At 39.4% G+C, this 13,317-nt stretch overlaps 1 protein-coding gene across 1 annotated transcript in view; it reads right to left on the bottom strand.

The window, feature by feature from the left end:
- MRPL13 (mitochondrial ribosomal protein L13) overlaps positions 1-13,317 on the bottom strand; it is a 28,211-nt gene that overhangs the window by 7,313 nt on the left and 7,581 nt on the right. The window lies entirely within an intron of this gene.

Raw genomic sequence — 13,317 nt, 5'->3', positions numbered from 1 at the left:
AAGTAAGAAAATTACTTACAAAAATGCAATAAACACAAGCGTAATAAAAAGGAGAGCTCTCCTTAAGTTGCTTGCAAGTGCAAGCATGAAGAGTTTGTCTTACATAAATTGCTTTTGTTACTCAATCAGATTAAGGAATGCCTTTAGCTCAGTATTGTCTACAAATCAACTTTCCCCGATATTGGTAAACTCCAGCAGGACTGAGTTCGATTTCCAGAATTCTCCAGCCGTCATGACCTATGCAAGGAATTTAAAGGATTGAAATCTACACATCTGGAAGACTATGGATGGAGAAAACTAGAATAGAAACTACTGGGCTAATAAGAAAAGACAGGCAACAGTAACTGAAAATTCAGTTCTTCTGCACTTAAGATCAGGAAATGTACATTCAAATTGAGGGTAATTTTTTGAAAGATCTACTTCATTTTTTAAAATTGTCAGTTAGTTGTTTCAGGTTCAGGTTCTCAATAGGACACATACTATTTCTAGTGGAACTGAATACATAAAAGAGAAGGAGGAGGAAGGACAAGGAGAAGGAGGAGGAGGAGGAGGAGGAGAAGGTGAATTATATAATGTATAGATCAATCATTTTAGAGTATATGTTTATCATTAACATTTGAAATTAAGTTCATCACAGTCCAAAATATATGAAGGGTTCTATATTGGGATAGATCTTTCTATATAACATAGAAGATGTCTTCTATGGGACATCTCAGGAGCCTGAGTGGCGTAGGAAGCTAATGCCTCCTACCAAGGCAGCATTTAACATCCAGCTGCCTGCAATTACTGCGAGTTCAATTTTCACCAGGCTCAAGGTCGACTCAGCCTTCCATCCTTTCTAAGGTGGGTAAAATGAGGACCCAGTTTGTGGGGGCAATAAGCTGACTTTGTATAAAATATACAAAAGTGTGAAGGCTATTGCTTAACGCATTGTAAGCTGCCCTGAGTCTCCGGAGAAGGGCGGCATATAAAAATAAAAAAAAATAAAATGTCTTTAGCTATCTTACTTCAGAGTATGATGTTTTTGAAAGGAAGAAAAACTGCAATAAATAAATCACCATGGATTCGTTAGCCCATGCAAGTATCTGTCAATATGTAATTTAATTTCATGTAACTATTTAATATAAGAAAGCATATGAAGAACTTTCTTTGTGCAGAAAAAACTTTGGAAGGCATTCTGGAACACCATCAACTAAAACAATGGGAAACTGTCAGAGGAAAAAGTTCTAAAGGTTGAGGGAAAGGCAAAAGGAAGAAACAACTAAATGACAATTTAAAAAAAAGAAGTAGATCTTTCAAAAAGACCCTCAATTTCAATATACATTTCCTGATCTTAAGTGCTTATATTAACATGTAGAGCATAGACATAAAGATAGCACAAAGTAGATACCATTAATTCTTTTTCCAGCCTTCTCTATTATAACTGAAATTATTAGTTTCTCAAAGGAGGGCTGCTTAAAATGAACTGCAAACAGTGCTTTGAACTGCCCCTTATAATAGCCATAAAATTGTCAAGTTGAAGACAAAAATTCCTACATTATTCCAGTATTATTTTTATACTTTCTAAAAAAGTGAGTCTGACACATCCAATTTATTTATCCAAACCAGGGAAAGTACATTGAGGTGCTATCTGGAATTATTTTTTCCTCCCACTGCAGGGGTTGGCAGGATCAGACCCATTTTCAACTTGATTTTGTTTTGCTAGTTAAACCAAGTTCTGTTCAGCCCACAGAGGTATTCTGATGGATAGACATCCAAACACCTTTACAAAATGTTTTTCCAATGTTTCATTGGCTTGGAAAGAGCTCAACCATTCTATTAACAACAATGCACTGAAACTCTTATCGAATGAATGGAAATGCTTCAGTGCTTCACCTTTGGTAACTGGATGAAGATGTCATGTAGAAAAGCGCAAAAGTAGTCAACAACCAAAGCAGATAAAGAGGATGTTAAAATTAAAAGGGGATGTGGTGGCTCAGTGGCTAAGACGTAGAGTGTGTCGATCTAAAGGTCGGCAGTTCAGCGGTTCGAATCCCTAGTGCCGCGTAACGGGGTAAGCTCCCGTTACTTGTCCCAGCTTCTGCCAACCTAGCAGTTCGAAAGCACATAAAAAATGCAAGTAGAAAAATAGGGACCACCTTTGGTGGGAAGGTAACAGCGTTCCGTGCGCCTTTGGCGTTTAGTCATGCTGGCCACATGACCACGGAGACGTCTTTGGATAGCGCTGGCTCTTCGGCTTTGAAACGGAGATGAGCACCACCCCCTAGAGTCCGGAACGACTAGCACATATGTACGAGGAGAATTTTTACTTTTACCTTAAAATTAAAAGCCTTTGTCATTGTTCTCACTGTCATCATCACCATAATTATCTGCAGGCAAAACCTTAGAACCCAACTCCAAACCACACAGCTAATAGAAAAATTATAAGAATAGCAAGCAGTGTGAAGCATATCAGAGCAAACCAAAAGCCACGAGCAAAAAGCAGTGAGGTGAAAGCGGGCAAGAAAGGAACATCCCACAGTTTCAATTATCTTCAAACCAAGTAATTGATTTTCAATTATTTTCCAGTCTTTACCACTGATGCTTTGTGCAAACAAAAATGTGTAAAGTCTTCTAGAAGCAACAGATTTCAAGTCTTGGCCACAATGCCACAGACTTTTGAGTGAATTGCTTTAAAAGTTCTGTGGAGTCCTTGGTGCTGTCTGAACTTGTTTGTTTGCTTGCAGATGCTTCATTACTGGTAGTCCTCAACTTATGACCACAACGGAGCACAACATTTCTGTTAAGTGAGACATTTGTTAAGTGAGTTTTGCCCCATTTTAACGACTTTTCTTGCCACAGCTGTTAAGTGAATCCCTGCAGTTGATAAGTTAGTAACACTGTGGTTAAGTGAATCAGGTTTCCCCATTGACTTTGCTTGTCAGAAACTCACAAAAAAGGATCACGTGACCTTGGGACACAGCAACGGTCATAAATATGAACCAGCTGCTAAGCATGTGAATTTTGATCACATGATTATGGGGATGCTGCAAAGGTCGTAACTATAACTATCACGATGGTCGTACGTTTCCAGTGCCGTTAAATGAACTGTTGTAAGTTGAGGACTACCTGTACTGATGATGTTACCTAAATGGGTGATGAAATGTCAGCACCGAGGACTCCACCAGAATTACAGATATTCTATTCTATTTAAAAGTTCTGTTAAGCTTTTCTGATGTTGTAAAAGTCTGAACTGAGGGCTGAACATTTATGGATTCATCAGATGTTTAAGACTTGCTCAATACATAATAAAGAATCCCTTCTTCAGGAATGAATAAATTATATTGATCCTTATGAAATAGTTTTCCTTCATCTGGTTAAGAAGTGAAAAAGTTAGATTTTTATATTTAAATAACTCTTTTTATGGCTTTTATGTAGGCAGGGCAAGCTTTTGCAACGCACTGCAATTTTCTTTGTGTAAACATATTATGCTTTGTTGCTTGGAGCAATATTTGGAAACCTACATAAAATAAGAAAAATAACGAATGAGGGCAACAGTTATGTTTGAACTTCTCCTTATTAGCCACAGGAAGTCTGGGAAGATCTGTTTACCCTAGGATGGAAGCGAAGCTGGCAAAGGTAGAGCGGGTGGCATAAGGTCCCACTGTGTGGAAATTATGATGTGTTTCGTGGGTTTATAATTGTTTTTACAGAACGTTGTTGTGAGCTGCCTACGATTATCATGTATAAATGGGTGGCCATATATGTTTTCTAAATAAATAGGCATAGCCATAATTAAGGCCGGCAAAAGAAATATTTTCTCTTATTGCAGCCAGGAAAAAAAAAGCAAACCCTAGACCAGCATGGTAGATGCAATCTTTACAAAGGAGAGTAGTACTGTATTTTTCGGAGTATAAGATGTACCTTTTTCCACCCCTAAAAGAGGCTGAAAATTTGGGTGTGTCTTATTCTCTGAACGTAACTTTTTTGAAGCTTTTTTTCAGTCCTAACGAGGTGCTAGCTGAGTGAAGCGATCTCCGCACTTTGCCTGCTTTTCTCATTGCTTCTCTCTCCAAAGATAAGCTGTTCTTCAGAAGCTTTTTTTCAGCCCTAACTAGGCGCTAGCCGTATGAAGTGATCCCCACCCTCCCGTGCTTTGCCTGCTTTTCTCATTGCTGCTTCCTCTCAGCTGTGCCTTAGAAGCTGTTTTTTATCCCCAAGCAGGGGATAAAAAAACCCAGCAAACTAATGTGCTGAAGCTGACCAGACTAAGGAGGTTAGCCAGATGAATACCTGGTAGGCAGATTTTTTCCCCTCCTAATTTCCTCCCCAAAAACTAAGCTGTGATTTATACTCCGGTGCATCTTATACTCCGAAAAATACGGTAGTTTACTGATTCGGATGCCACAGTTAAGGTATGAGGGGCCCTTGGCGCTCCCTGAGCTTGCTTGTTTCCTTACTCAAGATGTTTCTGTCAGGTTTCGATGCTATCTCAAAATAAAGAAATTTCCAAACTGCCGATCTTTAAGGAAATTTTCTCTTTATTGAGCATAGTGATCTGTCCCTGGCTCTTTCGCTGTCAGTACTGACCTTTGCCCCCAATCCCTCCCTTTCCGATCCCCAATTCTCTGCGTCTCATTGGCTATCTTCCAAGCCACTCTCCTCAGCCCATCTCCGTCAGATCACAGGAATGTCCCCCTCCTCCCATCTCCGAGGAGACAGAATCTTCAAAGGAATTAAGTAGGCAAAAGTTCAAGCTTCTCCTCTCCTTATATATGTCAGTGCTGAGACGCTGACAGTTTCATTATTCAAACTAGGTAACATCATCATCACTAGCACTGATGAAGTGCTAGTTTGGGTAATGAAACGTTTGCAAGAAAACAAGCAAGCTCAGAGAGCCCCAAGGGCCCCTCATGTCACTCCTGAGCTACAAATAGTCTTCTTTATTAGTACAGTTAAGATAGCTTGTCTGATACAGACCTCAATTTCACCAACTTCTACATACAGTAGAACCTCTGGTCATGATCATAATTTGTTCCATAACTTTGGTTGCAACCCAATTTGGTCGTGACCTGAACCTAATTCCCCCATTGGATTGTATGTAAATACGATCAATCCATTCCAGACCTCTATGAACTGTATATAAATATTGTTTTTGATTTCAATTTTCTTTAAAACCTTCTTCTCACCAACATTACCACTCTTTGTTGTGGCCCGCCAGCGGCCTGCACAGCCTGCGCTTGCATTGGACAGCGAGGAGGCTGAAGAGGATGAGGTGCCAGAGGCAGAGACTCAGCCAGGGCCTTCAGAACCTTCAGAGGCTCCTTCCAGTGGAGAGAGCGAAGTGGAGGAGCCTCTCCTCAATGCTCGAGCACGCAGGGCTACCAAAAGGCAGGAGTGGTACCCAGGAGGAGGAGGTCTCCTTGAGAGTAAGGCTTGAGGATAATTGGCCACTCCCTTAGCCTATTTAAGTCACACGCCGTTAGTAAGTTTCTTGCTAGAAACAACAAGTATTAATATCAGAGTATTTTGGTTTATCATATTTTGTTTTCTGGGCTGGTTGCCAACCTTTGCCGATCTTGTTTATTCTTGCTACTTAATAAATTTGATAAGGACCATTGGTGTGTGTCAATATTCTCGGAAATCTGGAGCTGGGGCAGAACACTCTTCACTAAATTTTGAGTAGTTTGGAGAAATGGCAAATGCCAACTCTGGCTGGCCCGAGTGGGGTGGGAATGGAGATTTTGCAATATCCTTCCCCCAGGAGTGGGGAGGGAATGGGGATTTTGTAGTATCCTTCCCCTGGAGTGGGGTGGGAATGGAGATTTTGCAGTGTCCTTCCCCTGCCATGCCCACCAAGCCACACCATGTCCACCAAGCCACGCCCACAGAACCAGTAGTAAAAAAATTTGGATTTCACCACTGATTAGAGGGCCATGGTTAATGTGGGTCGCTGTTGTTTGTAAACAAACAGGAAATTGGTGCTTACAAAAAAAATGGTGCAGAAGGAGAAATTCGTTGTGGCCGTGTTTAATCGCCACCTGAGTATGTGTTCATGACCAGATTCAAAAATTTTGTGAATTTTTTGGTTTGAACCCGATTTGGTCGTAGTCAGAAGCGTTCGTGACCAGAGATTCTACTGTATTGAAAATGATACGAGTCCGCCGGAGTCCTGTCTCAAAACAGAGATTCCTGACTTCAGAAAAGTAGTTCTATGGTAGTTCGTGCTGCAAAGAAATCTGTTTCTCCTTTTTTATGTGCCTTTATCTTGGCTTGTACATAAGATTTGCATTTGAGGCATATCCTGGGGATGAAGCTTTCCAAATTGTTGAAAGCAGAGGCTGTTCTGGGGAGGGGATGGGTCAGATCCAAAAGCCCTGGAGAGCATGAGAACTACTTGGGCTGCCAGCCCTCTTGGAAAACGTGAAATAATGTAGACGTTGAACAGCCAAAAGTACAGTATATTAAAATACGCAGTTTGGACAAGCTTGATAAAAAGGAAGTTGTAGAACTGTTAATCTTGTAGGTGAAAAAAAATCACTGATTATATTTAAATCAAGTCTTACAATGCTAATATATGAATACATCCATGTAACATTCATCATAGTTTGAACGGCAAGAATATGGAAGAACCAACTTGTCCTATTTTCCACAATAATCTGGATGGATCTGAAGATGCATTATTATTAAACTATAAGTAGTTAAAAACTAATGGAAAAATGGGATCCAATTAAATGAAAATCCTACTTATTTCAAAACACAAATAAGTCTAGATCAGGGGTGTCAAACTGGTGGCATGCGGGCCGGATGCATCCTGCGCAGGCCGCGCCCACCCCAGCTCCGCCAAGGGGAAAAAAATCACGAAACATCACATGACGGCATCATGACATGGCGAGTTTGACACCCGTGGTCTAGATAGTCACTCAATAAATATATGGTTGTAAGATCAAGAATCACTGCCAAGAATATCATGATCTGAGATAACACTTTTTTAAAAAAAACAATGAAAACTATAGCGGTAAAAAAAATCTTGCAACTGAGAGCCAATGTACCAAAGTAGCTAAGCATCTGAAAATCTCAAATTCAAATTCCAACTGTAAAGTACTATGATTTCACTAGATGATCTTCAAAACACACTTTCTCTGCCTCTCAGTCACTTTCTCCCAACTATATTAGAGCCAGATTACACTAACTCAGTGGGTGTTCTAAGGATTACACATAGACAATAGGCATCAATAAGGCTGAATGCTTGGAAGTCCTAAAGAAATATAATAATAATCACTACCACCACCACCTGCATTTTGGCTATCAAATAATGATGAAACAATTCCTATCTCACAAGTACATTTTCACGTGCACTTGATTACTCTGTCATTCACACTGGGGATAAAAAACTTGGGGATAAAAGAGTGAGATATTGTTGTGGCCCGCCAGCTGCCAGCAGAGCTGGCGGCAGACTCGGATGATGAGGAGGTTGGGGAGGAACTTGGGCCAGTGCTGGAGTCTGGGGAAGGCTCTGATGGATGCTCTGCGTTGTACGCAGAGATAGAGCCAGAGCCATCTGACATTTCCCAGCCACTGGAGAGGCAGCTGCCTTTGGAGGCTGATATGCGTGAGGAGGAAGAACAGCTGGGGCCTGTTCCAGATGCACCTATGCGCAGAGCAGTTAGAAGAGGTGAGCAAGGGAGGACAAGGAGTCAACTCAGGAAGCAAAGCAAACGTGGATGCTGAATGGCCCCTCCCTGACTGGGGAATAAATAGAAGGAAAGGGGAGTGGTTGCCGTAGGAGACAACAGTTCGTATTTCTGAAGATTTTGCTCATGGTGTTTTGTGCCACAAAGACTGCTTGCCAGAACTTAATTTACAGCCTTTCGTCTGGGAGCTCACGGCATTGCAATTAACGCAAGGAACTGATAAGGTCTGTACTGCAGTTAACGCCTTGAAGGATTATTGCCTCGACTTTTCAGTGGGTGAATGCAATTAATTCACAAGAGGTAAATAAAGAGGGTTTTTTGTGTGACAAGGATTCTGTTTCTTGTTTCTGCTAAGGCTGGGTCAGAGCAGATATTTTACAAGAAGAGGCAGAGCCTGGGGGTGGAGTCAAGAGACGACTCAGCCTAGAATAATTGTTACATGTCCACAAGGGCTCCAGATTTAGCCCCCCATGAATTCTATTAGTTGACTAGATTCTTCTGTATAGGCTTGAGCAATAAATGTTAACTATCTTCCTGATTCTTTGTGCCTGACAGATATTAAATTATAAATATAAGGCTTCATACTGAATCATCACCAAATCATTTCACAGTAAGCTTGTGACCTAATTTCATAAATTATAAGGCCCAACACTTGTGATGCCGAAACAAACAAATATACCCCAATCTCATTTTCATGTACCATGATATTAAATAACACTCTGTGATTTTTTATCAGCCCAAAGAAAATTGGGATACCCAGCTGCCATTGGGGTATCATATAGTAAATTAAAATTAGTTTCAGATTAATGACATGCACACATTCCTCCTTACAAATAAGGGGAAACTGAAAACAAAGAAACTGAGGGGAGATGACTTATATAAATGCAGTAGTTTATTTTGGATAAAAAAAAAATGTTTTAGAATGCATGGGGTGGGTAGGGAAGGGAACCAATTTAGCACATGTTTGCCCTTCTTTAAAGTATCACTATCTTTTCCTGGGATGGCATCTTGGTTTTGAAATCTTTAGCACTTTTTAAACTTTTTATGATATTGTAAGCCTCCTAGAGTTGTTGTATCAGTGAGATGGGCAGCATAGGAATTTAATAAATAAATAGTAGCAGGGTGGATTTGATTTAAATCGAGTTGATTTAAATCACAATTTAAATCATAATTTAAATCACTAGTAAAAAGACTTGATTTAAATCAACTCGATTTAAATCATAATTTTTAAAGAGCAACTGTCATCTCTGCTACTCCTTTGACCCACTGTTGACTCACTGGGAGTCCCAGTGTTGCAGAATATACAGCCTCATGCTACATAAGTAAGCTCCATTTCATGCTGAATAAACTAAATTATTTATGTATCTTAAATAGAAAACTATCTTACGATAGATTTTTATCCCAAAAGTTTTTTATTAAAATAAATTCGATAAAAATAAAAAAAAATCTGATTTAAATAAAAAAAATCTGATTTTTTTTTATTTTTTTTAAAAAAAATCATTGATTTTTATCCACCCTGAATAGTAGTGAAGCTGAGGAACATAGCCACACAATTTCAGGAAAAAGATACAGTGGTTTTAAAGAGGTACAAGCAGATGTCATGTTCATGCTATTCATAAGGTCAGAAGCACCTCTTTTGGAACTGAATCCAAAGTGCCTGATATCCTACTCCACGGGTCTGCAACCTCAAACACTCAAAAAGCCATTTGGACCCGTTTCCCACAGAAAAGAAAACATCGGGAGCCACAAAACCCTTCCCGTGCCTGACTATTTCTTGAGCGGCCACAAAACTAGCATATATAGTTGAATTAAATGTTCTGTTTTCTTCTGAAACTTTTCTTTTCTTGCATTTATCCATGGTTGGCCTACCGGGAGTTGAAAAGCTCAATAAATCGTGTGCTGACGGGTGTCGCACATTGGTGGTTGTGATGATTTTTTGAGTGACAGGGAGCCGCAGCAGAGGGGTGAAAGAGCCACATGCGGCTCCAGAGCCGCAGGTTGCTGACCCCTGTCCTAGTCTTAATCTCCTTGGCCTCCAAAACAGCAGATAAATAGCTAGGCAACAATAAAATACCCTGTTCCTGTTGATTTTCCATTGACATTAATCCCTTCCCAAAGGCGGCAGAAAACCCAATATGTATCAGCAGCTTTCCTTTCATCCTGTACATTCCTAACTGGCAAGTAACTTAATTCCAACATCTTTATGAATTCCTTCATATGAAAGGGCCACATAACTAGAGAAAATAAGGTTAATGACGTTATTAACTCAGCATTCACAGATTTAAGATATTTACACATAATCTTCTAAGGATTATGAATTTAAAAGTTGTTCCTTAAATTACAGCCTAAGTTAAAGAATTTTGTGATGTCTATATACCAATTCAAAGTAAAGGATTTTAAAAAAAACCTTAATTAACAGCTTCAAATTCCAAGACCAAGAACATAAAGTGTTCAAACACACTAACTTTCCATTGTTTGGCTAACACTTTGATGTGTGGCAAGAAAAGTAGGAATAGTAAGTACAGATAGTAAGTACAGATAGTTCTCGACTTGCAACAGTTCACTCAGTGACCGTTTGAACTTACAATGGCACTGAAAAAAGTGAGTTATGACCATTTTTCACACTTATGACCATTTCAGCATCCCTATGGTCATGTGATTTACATTCAGATGCTTGACAACTGACTCATATTTATGACAGTTGCAGTGTCCTGGGATCATGTGATCTCCCTTTTGTGACCTTCTGACAATTAAAGTCCATGGGAAAGTCAAATTCACTTAACAACGGTGTTACAAATTTAACAGCTGCAACTGGTTCATTTAACCAATGTGGCAATAAAAATCGTTGGAACAATTTAAAATAAACTACTTTGTAATGATTATTTTAAGGATTTACCTCGACTTAAGATAAAAGTTTACTTGCCCAATTCACAACAGTGGAAATATATCCCGTTTTCCCGAAAATAAGACATCTCCTGAGAATAAGCCCAATCGGGCTTTTGAACGCATGCACTAAAATAAGCCTCCCCCCGAAAATATTTAAATGCAGAGCTGAAAATCAGGTAAAAGGGCAAGAGGAGCCCCATCTTGCTTCACATGCCCCAAAATAATAAGACCTCCCCGAAAATAAGTCCAAGCCCTTATTTCGGGGTTAAAAAAAAATAGAAAGACAGGGTCTTGTTTTTGGGAAACACGGTAACCAATTCAGGCATCTTTGGACAGCTCCTTTGGACCAGATGCTTTTTTGCTCAGTGTCCCCCAATCTTTTGGGCACCAGGGACCAGTTCCGTGGAGAAATATTTTTCCGTGGCCAGGAGGGGCGCGTGGTTTCATGTGCTGCCTGCATCCCGCAGATGGGGCTTTGCTTGTTTGCACGGAGTGGTTGCTGGCATGCCAGAGACCGGAGGTTGGGGACCCCTGCTTTTTCTGCTTCAAAGAAACTGAGATACTTTCTCTCTTATCTCAAGTGTGTGACCAGCATTACAATACATGTTGACCCTTTCAACACACTGGACAGGCCCACTACTGCCCTGGTTGCTATAAACACCTGAACTCCAGACATTCCAACCTCAAGATGGGTGTGGAATCCCCCACCTCCCAGAAGTCAGGGTGGATTTGATTTAAATCGAGTTGATTTAAATCACAATTTAAATCATGATTTAAATCACTAGTAAAAAGGCTTGATTTAAATCAACTCGATTTAAATCATAATTTTTAAAGAGCAACTCTCATCAATGCTACTCCTTTGACCCACTGTTGACTCACCGATAGTCCCAGTGTTGCAGAATATACAGCCTCATGCTACATAACTAAGCTCCATTTCATGCTGAATAAACTAAATTATTTATGTATCTTAAATAGAAAACTATCTTACGATAGATTTTTACCCCAAAAGTTTTTTATTAAAATAAATTCGATAAAAATCAAAAGAATCCGATTTAAATCAAAAAAATCCGATTTAAATCAAAAAATCTGATTTTTTTGATTTTTTTTAAAAAAATCATTGATTTTTATCCACCCTGCCAGAAGTATAAGCCTCCTAATCAATACTACCAAGTATTAAGTATGTTTGACACCTTGAGTTATTGATAAAACTAATAAAGGTGAGCTTTAAATACAAGTAGGCCTCGACTTACAACAGTTTATTTAGTGACCATTTGAAGTTACAACACAACACTAAAAAAAAGTGACTTATGACTGTTCCACCACCTTTGCGATCATGTGATCAAAATCAAGATACTTGGCAACTGATTCATATTTATGACAGTTGCAGTATTCCGGGGTCATTTGCGACTTTCTGATAAGCCAAGTCAATGGGGAAACCAGATTCACTTAACAACCATGTTACTAACTTAAAATTGCAGTTATTCACTTAACAACTATGGCAAGAAAGGAATGGGGCAAAATTCATATAAGAACTGTCCCACTTAGCAACATAAATTTTGAAGTCAATTGTGATTGTACGTTGAGGACTATCTGTACATAAAACCCCATGACCAATTCTGTTAAGGGGTTCCATTAGGCAGCAGGGAGGGGTAGGTGGTATACATTCCTCAGCCTATGCCTTGCCCCACACATTCCCTGGAGGCAGCCAATGGCTGGATAGATACTTTCATTCTATCATATATCTATTTAAACTCTAAACAAGTCTGTTTTGATTGCAAATAATGCTTAGGCATATAAAACAGTAAAATTTTAAAGTCAACATTACTGCACATTTTCTTCAATTTTGTTAAATTTGACTAATATACGTATTTTGCTAGCAGATTCTTTATACGCTTTCCACTACCACTGTAATATTAAGATTTTGTTTGGCACTCCTCACTCTTAGGTGTATGCATATTTTCTTGTTTGAAGAACCATTTTACAAAATTACAAATAGAGCAAAACACTACACTCTATCTAATTCAGCTACTGGCATGAAGAACTGTACATTTGAAACGAGTGAAATACTCCTCCATCATAAGCTTCCAGATAAAAATACTTTAATCTTATTCAATTAATCTGGAAGTGCCCGTTCTGAATTCACTGCCTATAATGTTTCCCATACTACTTTGTTTGCAATAAAATGTGGTTTACAGGAGCTTGCCAATTAAACCAATGTCCCCAAAACTAAAATCTGACTGGTTTATGCTGCCCTCTGGTGTTCAACCATCGTAACATTCAGGAGGCTACAGATAGACCTTGCTTAACGACTGGCCAGTTTAGTGACTGTTCGAAGTTACGACAGTGCTGAAAAGTTAACTTTACGATAAGTCTTTGCATTTATGACCATCACAGAATTCCTGTGGTCATATGATCGACTTCTGAGCGTTTTGCAGCTGGCAGGCATATACCATGGTCACCATATTGTGTGATTTGTGTGTGTGATTGTTGGCTTCTGACAAGCAGAATCAATGGAGAAGCTGGCAATACAATTGCAAATTGCAGTCATGGGATTCCTTGCTTAATGATCCACAGCGACTCATTTAACAGCTGAATGGGAAGTGACAGGTCTGTTGAGCTCATGTGATGTTTCGCTTAGTGACCATGTCATTTAGCAAAGGAATTGACAGTCCCAGCCGTGGTCACTAAGCGAGGACTACCTGTAAAACTGAAAATTAATTATGGGACTGCACTAACCAAAAAAGTAGTTATAGTTTAT

This window comes from Pituophis catenifer, unplaced genomic scaffold, assembly GCF_029215685.1.
Source record: "Pituophis catenifer annectens isolate HBS135680 unplaced genomic scaffold, rPitCat1.0.hap2 SCAF_3, whole genome shotgun sequence".
In the NCBI taxonomy this organism is placed as follows: domain Eukaryota; kingdom Metazoa; phylum Chordata; class Lepidosauria; order Squamata; family Colubridae; genus Pituophis; species Pituophis catenifer.
Note: the sequence above shows the minus strand (reverse complement) of the source record. Positions and strands in the feature narration are given on the sequence as shown.